Source organism: Epinephelus fuscoguttatus, linkage group LG13 (assembly GCF_011397635.1).
Source record: "Epinephelus fuscoguttatus linkage group LG13, E.fuscoguttatus.final_Chr_v1".
In the NCBI taxonomy this organism is placed as follows: domain Eukaryota; kingdom Metazoa; phylum Chordata; class Actinopteri; order Perciformes; family Serranidae; genus Epinephelus; species Epinephelus fuscoguttatus.
In genome coordinates this window covers 19,371,001-19,391,499 of record NC_064764.1, presented here as the reverse complement: position 1 = coordinate 19,391,499, position 20,499 = coordinate 19,371,001, and the positions used below count along the sequence as shown (strand labels likewise).

At 41.8% G+C, this 20,499-nt stretch overlaps 1 protein-coding gene across 2 annotated transcripts in view; it reads right to left on the bottom strand.

Annotated features, from left to right (window-relative positions):
- si:ch211-45c16.2 (mitogen-activated protein kinase kinase kinase 13) overlaps positions 1-20,174 on the bottom strand; it is a 37,686-nt gene extending 17,512 nt beyond the window's left edge. Inside the window, exons 1-2 of one of the 2 annotated variants that reach the window (XM_049594419.1) lie at positions 20,091-20,174; positions 2,777-2,855 (exon numbers count right to left, since the gene is read on the bottom strand). The gene's annotated coding sequence lies outside the window, so the exon portion shown is untranslated. Of the gene's footprint in view, positions 1-1,595; positions 1,755-2,776; positions 2,856-20,090 lie in introns of those variants that run through there. The other variant, XM_049594420.1, reaches the window with a different exon arrangement.
- Between the last annotated feature and the right edge of the window lie 325 nt (positions 20,175-20,499).

Below are 20,499 nucleotides of genomic sequence, written 5' to 3'. Positions count from 1 at the left end.
GGAGACAGAAAAGGACATGGAGGGTTATGAATGAGGGGAGATAGGGGGGAAATTTCGTGGCTGGAAACAGAAAAAGAGTGAGAGCGGAGAAAAATGAATGAGAGACGGACGAAAAAGGAGAAAGAGAAACTGCTTTTCTGCTCCTGCTGCTGTGGCTGCTTGCGGCGTGATACTGTACCGACCACGCTCCAATGGGAAAGACTCCCAGAGCGACAACAAAGGACACAAGAGGAGCCGGCTCCATGTGAACTGGGCCTGTCTGCCCTGCACGGCCAGGAGACAGCAGCACACACACACGCACAGAGAGACACAGACAAACACACACACACAAACACTCAACAACGCTGCACACCAGAGCAGCTGCTGCCACAACAATCCCCCTTGTGCTCTTTTAATAGGGACGGCCTGCCTGGCCCGCCAACAACAAGGGCCGAGGAGAGAGGCAGACACACAAAAAGTGACACAACAGACAAACATATTGCAGGAGACTGGCTGTGACTGACACCGTTTTTAATGGTCGCAATATAAAAATACACAAAGCTGCACGTCGAGAAACAAAACTGGGGCATGTGAGTTTAACAACAGGAAGTGGGTGTTGTACTACATGTCCTTTCTTCTTCCTAAAGACAGTCTATACCACAGCAGAAAGCCAGGAAATCAATACACATTAGTGCTTCTATTAGCTCCAGGGTTCATGCTATTCCTGCAACAAGCACCTCAGCTATGTGTTAATATTAAATCAGCACCCCAAGTTAGGCACTCTGGAAATAAAATCCATATGGCAAACTCCTCATGGATATGAATATGTAGCCATTATTTTAAACGCTCTGTGGAGAATGGATGGAGCGCTCCTCTCCTCCTCCTCCTCCTCCTCCTCCTCCTCTCCTCTAAAGCCCGGCTGCCGGCTACTCATCCTGTGCAGTTACATAAACATGCTTAGCAGCAGAGGACAGAGGTGGGCATACATAGAACGTTCGTGCTGTCAAGCTGAGTAAAATGGAGAGATGGACGTAGATGCAAAGTGGGGGAGAAAAGTCAAAGCCATGGGGGGACATGGGCAAAGAGAGAAGCAGAGTTAACTAAGACAAAATATGGAAAAGTGATTTGTTTATGTGCACATTAAAATGCCTGTGGCTGTACGTAATACACGTGTGTCCCAGAAAAGTCTATCATCTATAACCACCAGCGTTATAATGCCTCTGAGTATCATCTGGCTGATCCATGAAGAGATGGGGGGGATGAGATTCTGCTGGTTTCTACCTTTACCTACATGTGAACCTGTCCTTCAGAGGGCACAGAGAAGTACTGCATCAAAAAGCAGCAGCAGCATCACAGCTGAGCCTAAAATAGCTCCTGCACGCACCGGCGCACGACCGCTCAACACACTCCTGCAGCACTGCTGCTGAACAAACACTGACACAGCTGATCCACATACAAACAGCGCACATGTACACACGTGAATGTCCCTTTGCACACGCAAGTGCAATCAAAGCAAATAATATTTAAGACAAATTTACAAGGAGGACAAGTACCTCCACATCACACCGCTTCCATTCAGACAAATGGCAAAGACACAGCATCAGCAGATTACTCACAGCAGACAGAGCTCAGATTCATGGTCCTCTCTCAGCTCTGAGGCAGGGATGGGAGAAAAAAAAAGCAGAGAGAGAGAGAGGCTGAGCTGACGGTCAAGATGGAAAAAAAAGCAAGAAAAGCAGGGATAGAGGGAGACAGAGGCTGGAGAGTGGCGGACATTCCTCTAACTCCCACAGCACCTGGGATGTGAGTGGGTGGCTGGCAGCGTCACCGGGTCGCTGAAGACCTGCTCACGTCACACTTTTCATGAATGGAGCTGTCTGACGCAGAGAGGACGCGGCTCAAAGAGCAGAGAAGGGGGGGAGGAGGGGTGGAGCCTTCTGCACAGCCTCAGAGAGGAGGAGTAAAGGGAGATGAAGAGGAGAGGAGAGGAGAAGAGAAGGAGGAGGGGGGGATGTATTTCAAAGCAGCACCAGCTGGGAACAGCAGGTTAGGCTGCAGTGGCGTCTCTGTAAGTAGGACAGACTGTTTCTGCACAAGAGGAAAATCCCTTTGTACAAAATCAGTACCCGGCACACTCCATGCTAATTCTATCGACATCCCACATATGATTGCACACTGTATCTGGTATGCTAGCACGGGCTATCCATTTGTGACAAAACATTTCACACATACAGGCACACACACAGTCCAGACCTGCTCCTGTTGTCAAATAAACTCTGGATATGTGAGTGTTGTCATCAAGTTATTATGATTAACCTACATTTTCACCACAGGGTGCAAATGCTCTGCACAGCTGCATTTTCTCTTAACAAGCTAAGATATCTTTGACTGCAAACTGACAGACCTCTGTATTCAGTGTTTCTACAGAGCACGAAAACCACATTTGATCATATGTGTTCTCCATGTTTATAAGTGACATGCTAATATCAGCTGAGTTTGGCCAGATTGCCAAGCTTCTCATTATGCCAACAGAGCACTCAAATGTCAAATCAAACCAACTAACAGGAGTCCATACTCAGGAGGAATAAGAAAGTTCAAGCTTCAGGGGCTGAAGAACTATGACAGTGGGAGAAAAAAATCAAAAAGGTCAGATCCAGAATGTCAGAAGAACTGCTCTTTTCTCTCCCCGAAAGGTCATTCAATGTCTCTCACAATATGCTGAAGTAAAACCACTTCATTCAGCCATTTAGCGTCTCAGCACATTTGTGCATTTGAGTGCAGGTGTGCATGCACTAACCTGTTGGGTGGTTTCTGAGCATCTCACAGGTTTGCTGAGTGTGGTCTGGGCTCACGTTTGGCTCCGTCTTGCTTCTCACCTGCATAAACAAACACACAGAGTAGGGATAAAAGGTTAATGAGAATCAGTTTTAATGGCCAAGTAGGTGTGCGCACATAAAAGGAATGTGGCTTTGGTGTCGTAGTTGCTCTCACTGTGCATACACAGTGGAAAAACAAGGACAAGAAAGCTGAATAAGGCAAACATAAACATGTGACTATTATGTACAGACGTACATTAGAAAGATTCATATGCATGAGTGACATCCTTGTACAGACCGAGCACTGGTATTGCGAAGATGCATGAGTCTACAATGCACAATTGGAGAGCTAACAAAGGTATCGCCATCTGCAACATTTTCAGGGTGACATTAAGAAATTGACTGAACGGTTGAGTCACCAGATAATCAAAAGACTGGAGAGAAAAAGGGAGTGCAGCTTAGACAGAGGGAGGTAGCGGTGCTGTGTGTGTCTGTAGTGTGTGTTTGTGAGTGGTGATGGCAGAGATTGAAACTGACTGCGGCCAGAGGGGGTATATCAAAAGAGACTGATTGAGAGGGAGGGCCTGCGGGTGAAAGGAAAGGCTCGGGGAACAGATGCTCCTCCCCATCCTCTCGTTAGAGGCCCAAACCTCTTGGGAAGATGAAGATGGAGAGGGAGTAGTAGAAATGTAATGATGTGTGGTGGGTGGGGGGTTGGGAGATTGGAGCAGCATTGTCAAATCTCCATCCTCAGGCCACACCCCAAAAGGGGACACTGCCAGAGGAGGAGGTCTGGTATCCCGGGGCGAGGCTGAGGGGGAGACTTCCAAACACGGCCTATAAATGGCGTGAAATGACAGTCAGATGAGTCACGGTGCAGATGGCCGCGGATGGTGGCTCTAATGGGACCGACGTTAGGGACTGGTGAGTGTGTTTGGCAGATTGTTGGATCTGTGAAAACTACACCTTTTGTGATGCAAAGTCCAAAATTAACACAATGTCAAGCATTCTGCGGGCCTTGAGGAGAACATGAGTGGGCGTAAGCCGAAATTGCTATTCTCACCATGTGCCTGAAGACACACTCCTGTAAACACTGCGTACACAAAAACACAGCAGGGGAATTCCCAAAAATATAGCTCTAGTTAAATATTGGCAAAGAAAGAGAGACAGAGAAACATTAGGAATCCATAGGAGCAGGGAATCTAAATACTTGATCTGTTTGCTTAGTGAGAACATCTAGCTCGGCTCTATAGCTGAAACTCCAAAGGTCAGCAGATCATAAGCCTGTGTGCTCACGTGGAAACAAGCAAAGCCACACTAGGCCTATATTATGAAAACAAGCCAGAAACACCCCAGACTAAGTATTCTTCAATAGCTATTAAACACTTTTAAAGCCAAGAGAGTAAATTCAGGTGTTACGATACACTTTAAGGAAATGGGAATAAGAGATCCAAAGGAGGTAACAAGTCTCAAGCAGTGATATAACATTATGTATTTATTGTTTTTTCGGTTTTTTTTTGTTTTGTTTTTTTTTTACAATGTTTTTGTTTGCAGTATTGTTCAAAATTAGCTACACAAAGCTAAAGAAGCTCTCCAGTGTTTTAAATATGTACTGTAGTTAACTTAAAAATGCTACCTTAGTGGTAGCCTTGAAAAAATATTCACTGTGTTTAGTTTAAAGGTGATGTATAATGCTAATTTTTAGGTTCATACTTGTATTTTGTGTTTCTAGTGGAAGATGCGTCTGTGCTTTAATGGTCAAACTAGAATTACTGCCATGTAGTTGTATGCCCTTGCAAATCGGTCAAGTTGCAGTTGCAGTTTACATCCATGTCTGTCCAGACTGATATGTAGCCATGACGGTACACAATGCTTCAAATGTAGATATCACTGCAAAGAAGCTACATGTTCTAAAACATGGATGCTTCACACACATCTTCCACTCGGCAGCACAGAAGATCTCTACAATCAGCACAGTTCCAGAGTGGGCACCCAAGATTAGTGTCACTAATTCAGTTTCTGAGTTAGGGGTTGAATCGTGGCCAGAAAAGTATTTTTGCAGAACACAATGATGACACAGTGACATTGACCTTTGGCCTTTGAACACCAAAATCTAATCAGTTCATCCTTCAGTCCAAGTGGACGTTTGCGCCAAATTTGAAGAAATTCCCTCAATGTGTTCTTGAGATATCATGTTTACGAGAATGGGTCGACACGAAAAAATTATGGCTCTGATCAAGGCTGTCGTTGGCATAGAAACCCTTTATTTCTCTATACTGTCTGTGCTGAAACACCTGTTTTCACTCTCTGAAACAAGCCCAGGCTGCTCTGATTGGTCAGCGTTTCCAGGTCTTTCCTATCTGCACTGTCAATGTCTCCGTACCATCACTGCATTTGGGGGAATGACTGTAACAGAGTACAGCAGCACTTTCAACCATGAAAAACCAGTAATAAAAGTTTCCAAAATCTTCACAACCAAACATGTTCTGGCACGAATATGATACAAAACTGGGGAGAAATTAATAACATCAGCAACCAAGATTACAGGTCTCACTGATGTTAGCATCTGGTTTTATCTAGCAGTCTATGTAATGTAAAAACTTGCAGTTGCCTAGAGTAGATGACCATTTAAAGAAATCTGTCACGAGTTGACTTCAGCTTGTCTCTAAAGTAGAAGAAACAGTTTGAAGTATTCAGAATTGTCCAGAACCTGAGGGTTTTGTTCACAGGGACTTCTTTAAAATATATTAACCTCATTATTTGAAACTTTGACCACGTTAAATATTAACATTCGACATTTTAACATTATAGAAAATATGAATAAGTCCAGCTACCCTGCTCATTTTCAGTACTACATAAAAAAACCTATGGGAGTTAGAGTGATTCATGGCTGTAAGAGCTGGCTTTAATTTCAAAACTAAATGCCCTGCTCTTATTGTACTCCTTCCATGCTTCAATTATGCAACAAAGATTTAAATTCATTTAACTTTAATTAAAAGTTTCAAATAACTTTGGGAAGCAGCAAGCACGGCAGCTGAAATCTGAGCGCACTCATTTTCCACCTTGATTACGGCTTCCTCAGGTAGAAACGGCCTTTCAGTACAACACGTCTGTTGATTAATGATGTCAATAGGACTACAAGCAATCATAAAATGAAAGCAAAGCTCCTTACGCCAAGATTACAAACAGTTATTTTGTGATAACGAGTAAACAAAACCCTCATGGCCTCTCAGGCTCTCTCGACACACCTCTGCTGCGCTGACCATCTGCCACGTTTACTTTTGCTGGAAGAACATGGACGAGCCACCTGCCTGACAACTTGAGGTGATGCTGTGCTGTGTTTCTGATTGCTTCAAACTGTGTTAATTTGCAGTGTCCAAGTCAGTGTTATTCTCAGCAGCATGCCATTGCTTACTATGCCCTATGACTTTGCCACAGGCAACGTCTTTAATGATCACCAATCAGTAGCCACTCATGATTTTGTCAAGCAACAAGATAAATAAAGTCATAGTTAGATAGTCAGCTACATCTTTGACATCTTACACAAGGATATGTTATGATTGTATTCCTACTAGAAAGTGTATGCACTCAAACTAACAATCTCCCTTTAAGATTTGAATGTAACTAAAGTAAATTAGTCATATAGAAAATAAGGATATTTTTGTCAAGTATTTCAGAATCCATTTCAAGCAAAGTGAAGTTGAGGACACATCATTAACGGATGGTGACAGATGTTTAAGGCTTAATGCTCAACGTTTAAGTGAAACACAGCAATCACCTCAAATTCAACTTGACACTGAAATCCACACTTTGTCAGCGTCCGTCTGGCATCTACCAGCTTCTTGTTTTGTCCGACCAACATTGCAAAACCCAAAATATTCAATCTACAATAAAATAAAACAAAGAAAAGCAACAAATCCACGCAGTGTCTGACAGATCGGTATCAAATCTATCATCATTCTGATAATATTTAGACTTCACATTATAATTCTAAGTTGATCTAGACGTTACTTACATCCATCAGTTGTCCACAAATTATAACCTGGACATTTTGAATCCAAACCATTATGTTTTACATTTACTTATTTCAAGCCTCTGTTCTGAATTACAGCTATAATCAGATATTGACGTCCTTACTCAGTTTACAGATGTCAAAGGTGGTCAAAATAAACTTCTTTATACATTGCCGAAACCAAAAACATAAATAAAGAGTCTGACCTCAGTCTCTCAATAAGCTTTTCTCCAGCGGTGACCGAAGCCTCCTGCTCTGTCTCCATCACCGGCACACAGACATGATGCACAGCCAGTCAGTGCTCCATGTGCCCTGGCCTCACCTCCAAGTGCAACAGAGCTGTAAACCACACTGGCTCGGCTCCGTTATACACACTCATTACTATTTCACCAGCAGTGGAACAACAGCACTGACAGCTCCTGTGTCCTCCACATTAATAAGAGAAAAACGCTACTGCAGCTTACAGTGGTTTATCTTTACAATCTGCCATCGCATGCAGCGGCCAGGTATAGACACGCTGTCCCACACACATATACATGATTCTATGATTACAGACACATAGGTAAGTCATCCATGGAGGTCTGCTCAGTCTCCCAGTGATACTGACATGTTCAGTTATGAGGTGATCATACTGGGTGGAAGAAGGAATCAATGTCATCACAAAGACCACTCAAATGAAAGTAATTAAAAATGTCACAAAAGTAAACAAGTAAAATGCCAGTATGAAACTAGAGTGCAATTTCTGAAGAAATTGCGGGTGTGAATGCTGCATGCTGAATAGCTGGCGTTACACTGCAATGCTGGCTTTGAATGTGAATAATACAATTAATGTATGGATTTGAAGGGTTTTTTTGAAAGCTTATGCTACACTGCAATGCCGACTTGAATGTCTAAGAAGAAGGTAAAGCAATAGGAGCAGCTAAAAAAACTAAAAACAGGGTCAAATGAGTAAGAATGTCATTGAAAAGTTGAATGATACCAATACTGTGGAATATTTCAAGGTTCTTGAAAAGCTGACACTACACTGCAATGCTGGCTTAAATGTGTAAGAGGCAGGTGAGGTAGTACAGGTGTAGTTCACTTGGTTGAAGGATGAAATCTTTGTCCAGATGAGGCTTATATGCACTTCTTTTTTGGAAACATGCTTGGTTTTTCATGCAACAGTTTTTAGATGCAAAAAAACCAAACCAATCAGTTAAGGTTAAATGTTTTATTCTCCAATTTGTTTTAGTAATTTGTAAATTAAAAAAAAAAGCCTGATAAACAAACCTTACATTGACATTTTGTGAAAACCTTGTATTTCCAATTTTGGGGCTCTTTATGCTCATTTTAATTGAGGATAAAAGAATTTGCTAAACTTGCAGTCTTCTTTGATCAAAGCCCTTCTGATCTGAACCTAAAACTTGCTGGTTTGACGCATGTTTTGTTGACAAAGTCCTTGTACACCTTCTTGTGCTTTGACAAAATGTAACATTTGACAGTTTTGTAGATAAACACATTTTCTAAGGTACTGAAAAAGTACTGAACCGGCAAACTCTGAGACAATCGATGTGATAAACTTGAAAATAGTGTGCAAAGCAATTAAACTGTCAATAAAGGCCTCCCTCAGACTGTGATTGGCTCAAGGCCTATTGTTGGCACAGCAACAGTCTGTCTGCACAGAGACACATAAGAGACTTCTAGAAGAGAGATTTCATTTCCCAATCTATGTTTACTTTCATTCAATAGGGCAGTGAGGTGGTAATGAAAATGTACACATCTTACCTGTTGAACTATATCATTCTTTATCTTCAAAATACGGCAATACAGCACTGAACTGTCCTGCAAAGTCAGAAACAGTAGCTAACAGTAGGTCAGGTCAAAATTAAGTTCAGACCAGCTAACCTACCATTAGCCACCAGAATAGGCTAACAATAATTTTAACTGCCATCTCAGCTTATAAAGGAGAGTTCACCCCAAAATCAATAATACATTTTCCTCTTACCTGTAGTGCTATTTAACAGTCTAGTCTGTTTTGGTGCAAGTTGCTGAGTGTTGGAGACATCAACCGCAGAGATGTCTGCCTTCTCTCAGATATAATGCAATCAGATGGCACTCGGCTTGTAGTGCTCAAAGCAACAAAAAATACATTTGAAAAATTCAACAGCAATGTCTCTTTCCAGAAATCATGACACGTTTACTCAAGATAATCCACAGACCTTGTTGTGAGCAGTTTCATGTGGGAACTATTTTCTTTCAAACTACACCCTCCAACCATTATCAAGAAGGAAGAAGGAAGCACACATCTACTGCTACAGTATCTTACCTCAGATGCCAAGATGGCGCCTATTCATTCCAATGGAGTTGCTCACCTGGCGCATACGCCAAAAAGAAATCTAGCTTCTGGGTTTACTTCCGCAGTGTAGAACCTACTGAATATGCGCAGCAGTGTTTCTCCCTGCTGAACCCACCCATGAGTTCCTGCTTGGATCATAGACTTCACATTGTGATGGCTTCACAATTTTTTAAATGACTTTTCTCAGCTCAAGGAAAGTTTTACAAATATTAAACCACAATGACTCAAAAAATCATAACTGAAAAAGTCTCAATTGAACTTGTTTGCATTTCGAGGTGACCTATCAGTGGTTTTACAGATGTCTATTTTAAAGTGATAAACTATGGGGAAAATGCTCTTTGGGCCACAGGGGATTTTTTTTTTGCTGCAATATTGCAAACGTATGGCCCCTGGATAAACTGACTGCAAGGCTGGGCAGCGTTCCTTGGGCCTGCTAGCACCACTGAGCTAGCTAACGCAACAGCTCAGCTGACGAGGACACCTTTCATGTTTACATCTTGCATCAGGAGCATGATCCTCTCATCCATGAGTAGATGTACACTTCCTTCTGTGTGGTGATACAGTTGGCAGGTTTAGTTCCGTAGAAAGAAAATAGTTCCTACATGATACTGCTCATGACAAAGTCTGTGGATTATCTTGAGTAACTGGGTCATGATTTCTGGAAAGAGACATCACTGTTAAGTAGTGTTGTCATGATACCAAAATCTTTGTTTCGGTACCCATACCAATATCAATTTCGATACTTTTCGGTACTTTTCCTAAGGAAAAGTCCTTTTGGATACAAACCTTTAGAACAATAAATAGTAGGGGTGTAACGGTAACAAAAAATCATGGTTCGGTAAGTACCTCAGTACGGACGTCACGGTTTGGTTGCTCAAATGTTTCACCAAGTTTGTGTTGTCTTGTATTGCCTCCCTTTGCGAGGCAGACTTTCTCTTGTTTTTTTTCCACGTGCGCCAGCTGCAAATGTTAAAGGTGTTGTCATACACACCACTTGTGCAATCTGTGCTCCAATAGGAACAAGAAAGGCGTTTGTGTGCATAAATGAGTAAAATGTCCCTGTCCCTTTAAGATGTTTTTAAGCCACACATTTAGGTGTATTAAACTGCACAATAATTCATGATACTGATTTTAATGTAATTACAAACAAATGTTAGATGGAAAGTAGAATGAATTTCCTCAAGACTGATTAGAGTGCTAATTTGGGTATTATGTACTTGGGGTAAAACAGTAATCTGTCTAAAAAAAAAAAACATACATACTACTCTGGGGGTCTGGTGACTCCTGCAAGATCTCTCCTTTATTTGCAGCACTTGAGATTACAACATCTTTATTTTTACTGTACAAAAATCCCTCTGATAACATGTCTTGTTTGCACTGTTTCAACACTTTCACAAAAAGCTTTTTGGGTACTGACTGTAATCCTATAAATCACACAGCTCAGAGCCAGCTGGTCGGCCGTTAGATAAAATGGAGTAATTGGAGGGAGGAAGTCAGATGAGTCAGGGAAATACCTAAACTAATGAGAATAGATTGGTCCTGAGTATGTTGCCTTGTTGCCCAAGGATAAACCTGTTTGGCTAAGATGGATGATAGAAACCGAGCAGCCTGGCTCATTGGTTGATTTTTACAAAGTCAGGCATGGATGAGTGAGTCCTGCACACAACAACCATTGATTCTGAGAGACAGATAATGCTTGTGAGATTACCGTGCTGAGCCCACCAACAACCCCACAGCCTGACCAATCTGCACTGAGAGGAAATTACATAACAATGACTGTTCAACACTCCTGCAGGATTCTGCCCGCACCACAACAATCCATCCATCCTGGTTCCCTCTTTATCATGAGTTCAGAGTCGACTGCAGGAGCAAACAGATGAGGAGCAGCACACAGAGAGCCTGGCTGTGCTGTCCTCCCTCCCAACTGTATGCACCTGGTAATCCCGAGCGTGATTTATGGGATTGCGTGCAGAGCTATAATGCAGAACACAGCAGCCAGTCTTAGATAACATGAAATGTTATGAAGGCTCGCCAGCCTTCTTGCTTCTAATTATTTCACTAAAGAGAATTACAGAAGTGGGAGGATGTGAACACTCGCTGGGATGTCACATACACTTCACCTCCTCCTTCCACATCCCTGGACGGAGGATGTAAGAAAGAGTGTGGGGCTGTAGTGGGTGGCAAGCAGTGGTGGTCTGCATGAGATTACAACTGTGTAGCTTGGGGTGTGTATGGTGGTGCTGCTGCTGCCTGCTGCTCGCTGGGGTATATGAATATATGAGGTTACATATACAGAGACAGGTGGAGACTGCAGGGCAGAGCATACACCTAACATAAAGTATGCACTGTACACAGCTATATGATCATCAGAAAAAAGAAAATCTAAATTATTAAGTGTTGTAATAGTCAAATAATTAAAAGTGATCTGGCTCAAAAATGTTTGTTTAGCTGAAACTAACAATAATTACTGTTAAGGCTTGGTATTGTTTTAAAACAATACCATATCAGTACCAATACCAGGACCCTTAAAGGAGTAGTTCGGATCTTCTGAAGTGGGGCAGCAGCAAAACTAATTTTAGCCGCCTAAAAAAGTCAATATCAGTTTAACTATACGCTATATTGAGAGTATTATCGAAGCCATTATAACAGTCTTTTAAGCCAGATTCCATTGGGAAAAACAGTGATTTAACATTGCTGTACATGGGAGCTGCTGGTCTACCACTGCCTCTATTAATTATTTTGTTTGTGCTATTGTGTGACTTTAGTGTTTAAAGTGGTTAGTTCAGATACACGAAACTCACACAATAACACAAATTAATTAGCTGACTGAAGCAGCAGTAGACCAGCAGCTCCTGTGTTCAGCGAGCTAAAATTACTGTTTTTGTCAATGGAGACTGGTGGATTTGACGAGAGTGTCGATGGGGAACTTAAGCCATTAATGGCTTTCCCTTAGAAGCGGTCTGTCTGACGCAAAGGTAAAGCAGTGAAGATACTCTCAATATAGAGTTCTCCTAAACTGGTATAGATATTTTTAGGTGGAACTTTTTTTAGGTGGCTAAAATACATTTAGCTTCTGTGTTGGACTCCAGCCTGCTTCTTCAAACTGGGGGGTGCTGACTTACATCTACTGTGTCTGGATAAAACCCTACTTCAAAAAAAAATCCAAACTATCCCTTGGAAATTGATACCAATAGAGTAAATCATTTGATACCCATAATGTGAATGTAGTGGCTTGTAGTATAGACACACTTTCAAACATTTTGGTGGCCAATACACTGCCCTCATGCTGCTGCAGTAGTGTGAGCTCGGTGTTGTGGATTGTAGCTGTGAGAGTCCGCTTGCGCACATACACAGTGATAGGGCTAACTGTTAGCATCACACTGCTAACATTACCTAACTGTTATTAATGGGTTTTCCATCAGAGTTCAGCAGTTTCGTAGCCGTCTGAGTTTGTTGGGACCGTTTTAACAGCTCAGCGTTGGATGTTAGCCGCTGCCGCTGCTTTTGCTCATGCTAAATGGGCAAATGTTGAACTGACTGTTTGCCGAGGAGAGTGGCTTGAAGACACAGCAACAGAAAGTCTGCTGATCTGGTGGGTTGTTGGCACAGTGTGGGGTCAGACCCCCAGCCCAAAAAGGATTGAATGCAGGTATTGTTTGACTGAAGACATTTCAAAACTACTTGGTACTGGGTTATTTAGGTGGATACCTTAAAGATATAGAGTACCAATACACAGCCCAATCAGTAATTAGTATCAATCAACCTACAAATGATTTTTTCAACTTAATATATAGTCTGTAAGATGTTAAAAAGCTGCGGAAAATACCCATCTCAAGTTCCCAGAGTCCATATGACATCTTGGAATGAACTGATTTATGTGACTAACAGTAAAAGCCTAAATATAATGGGTTGTGTGAGGGTAATAGTGTTTGTCGATTTTCTTTAAACTCTCAATTAATGACGATTTAGTATAGAGTTTTAGATTGGGCTACCCGTACAGTTTGCCTCTTATTTAGGCTTGCTGCTGCTCCACTTTAATATTCGTTTAGTCACATGGTGCATGCTGCACATTTACACCTTGTGATTGATTTAGAGAAATAATCCCTATTGCATTAGACTAGAATTACTCACGGACAAATAAGAACGCATTATACTATGATCTATGAGTAACAGAGCACCACATTTATTCACGTTATTCTATAGATGCACACATCAGAAGGGGGGGATACTGCAAACCACACATACACACAGCCTCTATGACTTGTGCATGTGCTCTGGTTCTTGCTCCTCCACTCGTGTGTGTTAATATGCTCCCCATGAGGCGCTGCAGGCTGTGGTAATTATAGAAGCTCGGCTAGCAGACGCATCACAAGAGAGAAGTACATTTAAAGCCATACAGTACATGCATATATGCACACACACTAAAGCACATGCACAACCAAAACATTGTAGATGGCTGTATGGAAAATAATCACCCACGTTAACTGCATTTTGCGCAAACGTTCTCACATGAAATGGGTCTCCTGTGAAGGTTTTCATGGTGTTTTGCCTCATTTAATATAAATAAATGTATCGTTTTTCAAAATATTTCGGCAGACACTGACTAATCTCCAAAATTCATCCACCACTGCTCCAGGAAGTAAAGCCTGTATAATATTAGCAGCACAGTCCAGGCTGAGCCCAATACTGAGTGAATCTAACCCCCTCGCAGTCAAAACTGTAATACTCCTGCCCAGATATAAAGACATGACGGGCTTAACCCACTTCTCAACAGAGTCGCAATCCTCAAACAGGCTGACCAGCAGAGCCTCTGCGAATGTGTCCATTAAACCCTTTGGCAAACGACAACCCCAGGAGAGCCAACAGAACAGAGGGGCCCCGGAAGATGGAGGATGCTTAATTTCTTAATCAAGCTGAGTTGCCATTATTGGCATTTAGTGGTCTGATATAGATGTGAGGCGTGCCAGGCGGGCTCTCGGTGTGACAAGCTGGCCCTGCGTGTGGCGCACAGTAAGCTAAGGATGGGGATGGAGGCAGGAGCTCAGACAGTGTCATTACAGAAATGTCAGTCAGAAGGAGGGAAAGGAGGAGAGGGCCTGAGGGAGGAGGAGGAGGAGGAAGAGGAGGAGGAGAGGGGGTGAGTGAGTATGAGGATAAAGACAGAGAGGGAGCGAGAGGGAAGGGGGCAAGACATTCATGTCCACATTCCTCTCCCAGCCCAACGTTTGTTGTTTGGCTTTTTCCACTCAACTGCCCTTCAATGGCTGCATTGCACGCGATGTGAACATTCAGCACATAAACCTATGTGATGTCTATTTTTAACAGCTGTAGGCGTTCTTTACTGTAAACTAAACACACCTGAAACATACATCTTTTAAAATAATCCTGGGACAGATGATGAATTTTGACCCTTTAAGATGTACTTATATTTTGAGACAGTTCAGCTGTTTTATGATTCATTTTTTGTAGTTTGATTTACTATGTTGGGTGCAGGACTTTAACTAATAATAAAAAAATTTGTGTTGTCTATAAAACGTCACAAATTTGTTAGAAATGCCCATTAAAATCTCCCACAGCTCAATGTGGATAATGTCTTCAAATGTCTTGTCTCTGCCAACCAACAACCTCAAGGAATTCACATAAATTGGAAGAAAAGAATCCAAATCCTCACACGTAAGGAGCTGGAATCAGATAGTTTTCAGGGTATTTGCTTGATAATTAACTTTGACAAATAGTCAATTAGCAATTAGCTGTTAGTGCAACGTATTAAAGTGAATTAAAGTGCATGTTACGTGCATTCTCTAATTTTTTCCACATTGTCTACTGGTTACTTGGTTTTTTTTGCTTTTTTTTTTGGTTACTTGATTAATTGCATTTTATGGAAAACACTGAATAACACTGAGCCCAATTTTGGCATTTAACAACATTATGGACAATGTTGATTGTGACAATGTTGAATTTTACTGTACAAATGAATCAATAATTAAGTGTAATTGACTAAAAAAAAAGAACTGTAGACCCACAGAGGTAGGGCTGGGTTATATGGCTTAAAAATACTGTGATATATTTAGGCTATATTGCGATACATGATATAAATCTTGATATTATAATGATATTATAATATTATTAAATGAACTACAGTTACATTGAAGTTAGTTAAAGTAGCTACTCTCATAATAAAGTTAAATGAAATAGTGTTATAATCAAGTAGACCGAAGTAAAACCACTGGTGCTTTTATTTTAAATACCTGGCTCGTCTCAGCTGTAAGTGTTTTTGCTGTGAATGTGATGCTTTTGGTAAACAGTCAGATGTTAGCAGTTAGCACAAAGTTAAACTGTCGCCACTGCACCGTTAAACATGTGGATTTATTCATTGTGAGCTGGAAACACACTATCAGTTCTCCAGTTCATATATCTGTAATATTTGCAAGTCACACTGGTGCTCAATGGTAACAAATGCGACTTAACAGTTGCAGTCTGGAGCCCTGCAGGTACAAAACACACACTCCATCTGCTCACAATGTCGTTAAACTCATTACAGAAAATGTCAGAATTTTTTTCACTGTAAGCTAGAAAAAAACTATCTGCTCTCCAGTCCCCATATTAATGATAATTACAAGTCACACTGGTGCTCCATGGTAGCAAAATGAGACTAAACACTAGCAGTCTAAAGCCCTGCAGGTACAAAACACACACTCCATCTGCTCAAACTGTTGTTACACTCACTGAAGAATATGTCATAATCTATTCACTGTGAGCTACAAACAAACTATCAGCTCTGTAGTCCATATATTAATATTGTTTACAAGTCGCACTGGTGCTCCATGGTAGCAAAATGCGACTAAAGTAGCAGTCTGGAGCCCTGCAGATGTGAAACATGCTTTACCTGCTCACACACCAATGCTCAGGAGAAAGTGATCTGGATGGGCAGGAGTGTGTGTGAGTTGATGGTTAAAAAAAATGATGTGACAATTTAAATTCAATGTTCGCGATATAGTTATTTCATACATCCCTTGTGAAACAAGTCACGACAAATTGAGTATATTTGATATATCACTCACCCCTACACACAGGTGTTACCAGTTATTCTTTTCTGATTAGTCCTGCTTTAATGATGACATCAAAGCTGACATCAGAGTGATGGAGATGTCAAACCATCTGTGTACACCCACACAGTGCTGAGAAAAGTCTAATAAACCAAATGTGAAAACACCTGTAGGTGTGAGTGTGTGTGTGTGTGTGTGTGTGTGTGTCATAAGGGCAACACTTCACTGACGATGACACATAAAACCTTAAATGTTTCATCTTATGAAACACAGCGATGAGCTTATTCATTAAGCCTGATGGGACACGACACTGACTGGAGTCACCACTATATAAATGTGACCCAAAACAAACAAGCCGAGTCTCCGGGGCTGGGATTAGAGAGATCAGACCAGCTGCAAGGCTACACTGCTGCTGTTGCTACACATGTCAATTACATAAATACAGCTTCCTGTCTCTACGCCAGCATCAGGACCGCCTGCACCCCACCCCACCCACCCCTGCCTATGCCACTGCTGGCGCTCTGCTCGACGTGGCACTCATGAGCTCAGATGTGCAGGTAGTCTTGACACCTGGGTAAACACCACGTTGCCATGCAACATCATCACCAGACTGACCCACTTCCTCAAGCAGAGGGGATTTGAGCACTGAACCACTTAGAAGATAAGGGTGGTGGTATGCTGTATTTGTACTTATTGTCTGTAAATCCCATGGAAAAAACAAAAACAAACATGTAAGTACATTTATTTAATTATAATGATAAGATAAAGAAAAACCTTGTCTACTTGCAGTTTGAATACACATTCCTTGTGCTAGTTTCAGCATTTTGGCATATGTATGGCTAAGCAAAACTAAACGACAGTACCCATATTTGTGGCAATAAAGGAACATGTCACCCAGTGTACCACTGAAATCCCTCTTCATTTGCTGCTCAGTGTCACTGCTCTTCTTCGCACATAAAAAATATATTCTAAGAGCTTCTAAAGACAAAACTGGCCCACATCTGTAGCTGCTCACGTTTGCTGTTCACCTGGTGTTAGGTGTCTCTGTGCCATAGTTAACAACACCTGAGAGGTGTAGCCTTCAACGCGCTGTTAGTGGGGGACCACATTTGGCTGATTGGTGCCGAGTGTTTGACCTGTAACTGCACCACACGCGGGTGGCAGATACAAGGGAGGCAAAGCCATTAGTGACACACGTGGACACTTACGGGAAATGTCGCACTCAGCACAATGAGGGTGGAACACAATGCTGCTGCTGCCACCGCCGCTGCTGTCATGACAGCACACAGCATCCACCGCTCACACATGTAACACTCTCCACCGCTGACTGACCGTCAGAGTGTGGGACAGAAATAAACTGTTGTGACATGAAGTCTTGGTGAAAGATGGATGAATGATCGTCTTTGATTTGTGTCAGATGGAAGCTGAGAGCTTGCAGGGTGATATGTTACCAGTCTCACATCTGGCACAGGACACATCTCCAGTTTATTAGGTACACTTGATGCAGTCTAATACAACAACAGTCCTGCAATAAATCCTACCCTCATGAAGGTTTTCATGATCTGATTTTGTTGAAACTGTTTTGCTGAGGTGTTAGAGGTGTGTGGACAAGAATATGAGTCATGATCTGCTGACTAGGGCTGGCACGATATCAGATTTTCACTATGTAATTATCGTGGCCTAAAGAGTTCCTGATAACGATATTACTGCAATATCTAATAATATTCAGTTTCATTACAAACACATTTTGTGAGTTGGAGGGAGAGGCAACATGCAAAAACACGTGGCTCGGAAATTACAAATAACCGTAATTGAAATAATTAACATAACAAGACACACCTGATCATTTTGCTTTTAAATCTAACATTTAATTAGGTTTGGGCGGTATCAAGGTATTACACTATACCAGGGTACTGAAAAAATCCTGAAGGTACAGTTTTCAAAATCGTCAAAACTACAGACGCTCCTGTATCTATTAAACTGGTACGGAGTTGCTGTATTGAGGCAACGTATTGTAGTTCACAACACGCTCCACCAGAGGTCAGTCTTTACCTGTAAAACAGGCAGTTCAGCTACGAAAGACTGAGCAGTAGGGATAACGTTACAGGACTAATAAAAAAGAAGAATGCCCCTACCTCTGTTTGGGAGTGCTGCCACTTAAATCTTTATCTTGAGACAACTTCTTCCAACCACAGAAGCAGGTCATTAGCCACATGACTTGATTCAACACATCAGCTCCGTTTAGTCTACTGATGTGCTTACTGCTGTGACAATAAGCGTCATCTGGTCTTCTATCTCCCATCTTTTCATTATTCTATGGGGATTTAAACCCAGCAAGACTTGCAGTGGCGTAAGTTGCAATGGCCCCCAGTGCACGCTATTATGACGGGCCCTAATGCATGCTATTGTGCATGTATCATCTCGTTTCATGTCATCACATGATCAAAGACCTGACACTGATTCGTCAACATAGATATTGCCAACAGTCATCACTGCATATTTTTATATGACAAAAAATACCAAAGAAAGTATTGACTACTTTACAAAAAAAAAGCTTGACGGAGATGGGTTCGCCTTTTTCAAGGGCATATATACCAAATGGCACTGTTTTTGATTTAATGAGAGTTCTTCTTTGAACACAGGCATATTTCCAAGTTGACAATCATTCATAAGGGCTCAGTGTCTACCCCGCACGTTATTGGAGGGCCCACTCCCACCTCATGGGCACCAGTACAACTGCACTGCCTGCACTGTCTATATTTACGCCACTGCAGACTTGAACACAGCCTTGTAGGGTTGACAATAGCATACATGCTACAATGACATCTATCACCAACAGCTCAGCTTTTATTTATTTACACTAAATCGTATACAGTATACAGCAGTAAAATGTCACAAAGGTATGATTAAATAAATACTGCCCGAGCCTAGTTCATAAGCAAGTAATACCTACATTTTTTAAAAGGGTGGCCATTCTGTTGCAATACTATTACTGCGTTTAAAATCTTTTAATAGCATTCAATGAGTTGACGAGTACATGCATAATGACTGGTTTGGGACTGGGATCTGACTCAGGATTTCTTAAAGCAAAACTGCAGCTGCAGCTTAAGTTTCATATAAACTGTTTAAACATGAGCTGAACATTGTCAGAGGTAGGATTTACTGCAGGGTTGTTGTATTAATGTATATTAGTGTAAGTCAGGTGTACTTACAAACTGGCAGCTGAGTGTATTCCCAGTATAATAAGAAATAATCTACTGAGTGATGACCACAGGTTATTAAATGAGAGCCAACCTGTCCCAGCAGGATCTTTATTTCACTCTTTTATAGCCACGTAGTCAAAAATACTATTCAAAAGTAACAATCCTACTCAAAAACAAACACTTCTTCACCACCCACTATAATTTAGCCTCCTCTCCTGCAAAACAGCACCCAGCAGCCTATAATTTCCTGCTTCTCCCTGTTAAAACACACAAGGAAGAGTCTCTTTTACCAGTCTAGTATTCAACAAGATAGTCCACTGGGTTACATAATGAAAGCGAAAAAGAAGTCTAACCTTTTAATACTTGCATGCAGGAGACTTTGTATGTGTAGTTTGTCTCGGAGTGACTCAAAGTGGAGCTGCAGTGTGTCTCTGCTGACAGCTGGGTGTCATAGGTGATGATATGCGGCTGATATTAGGCTCATAAACAGTATAAACAGTAGGTTTAACAGACCATGGTCGTCGTGTTAATGCACACACAGACCGCAGCTCCACTGACAGCTGCCCCACTCAGCACACTCGGCTTCATCCCACAGTCAAACCAAAGCCTCTCCCGTCAAACTCGGCTCGTGCTCAGGGTGTTAAAGTGTCCGTGACGCTGCGTATGTCGACTAAAGTCATCAAAATGTCTGAATATTACCGTGTAGCTGCGCTGAAGCCCTCAGAGATGTCCGACAGCTCCTCTCTGTCTCTCTCGGTCCATCTATTTATTATCCAATCCAATGGTATGGTCTTGTGAGCGCGCTACGTCACTTCCGGACACTCTGGCCGTACACCTGTAAACCCCAGCGCTCACGCCATCGAAGATCGTCTTTTGAAGAGATGAATACAGCGGCTGAAAAACAAGTAGAGCTGAAGTACCTGCAGCTAGCAGCCTGTTTGTCTGCTTCAGCAAATGGCAAATGCCAAAGCAGCAGTTTCTATCTGAGGTACTTGTACTTTACATGAGTATTTCAATTTTAGTTTAGTTTTTTGCACAATTAAAACTCAAAAAAGGCGAGAAAAATAAATAATGAATCATGAAATACAGGGCAGGGAGGCAAAACTAT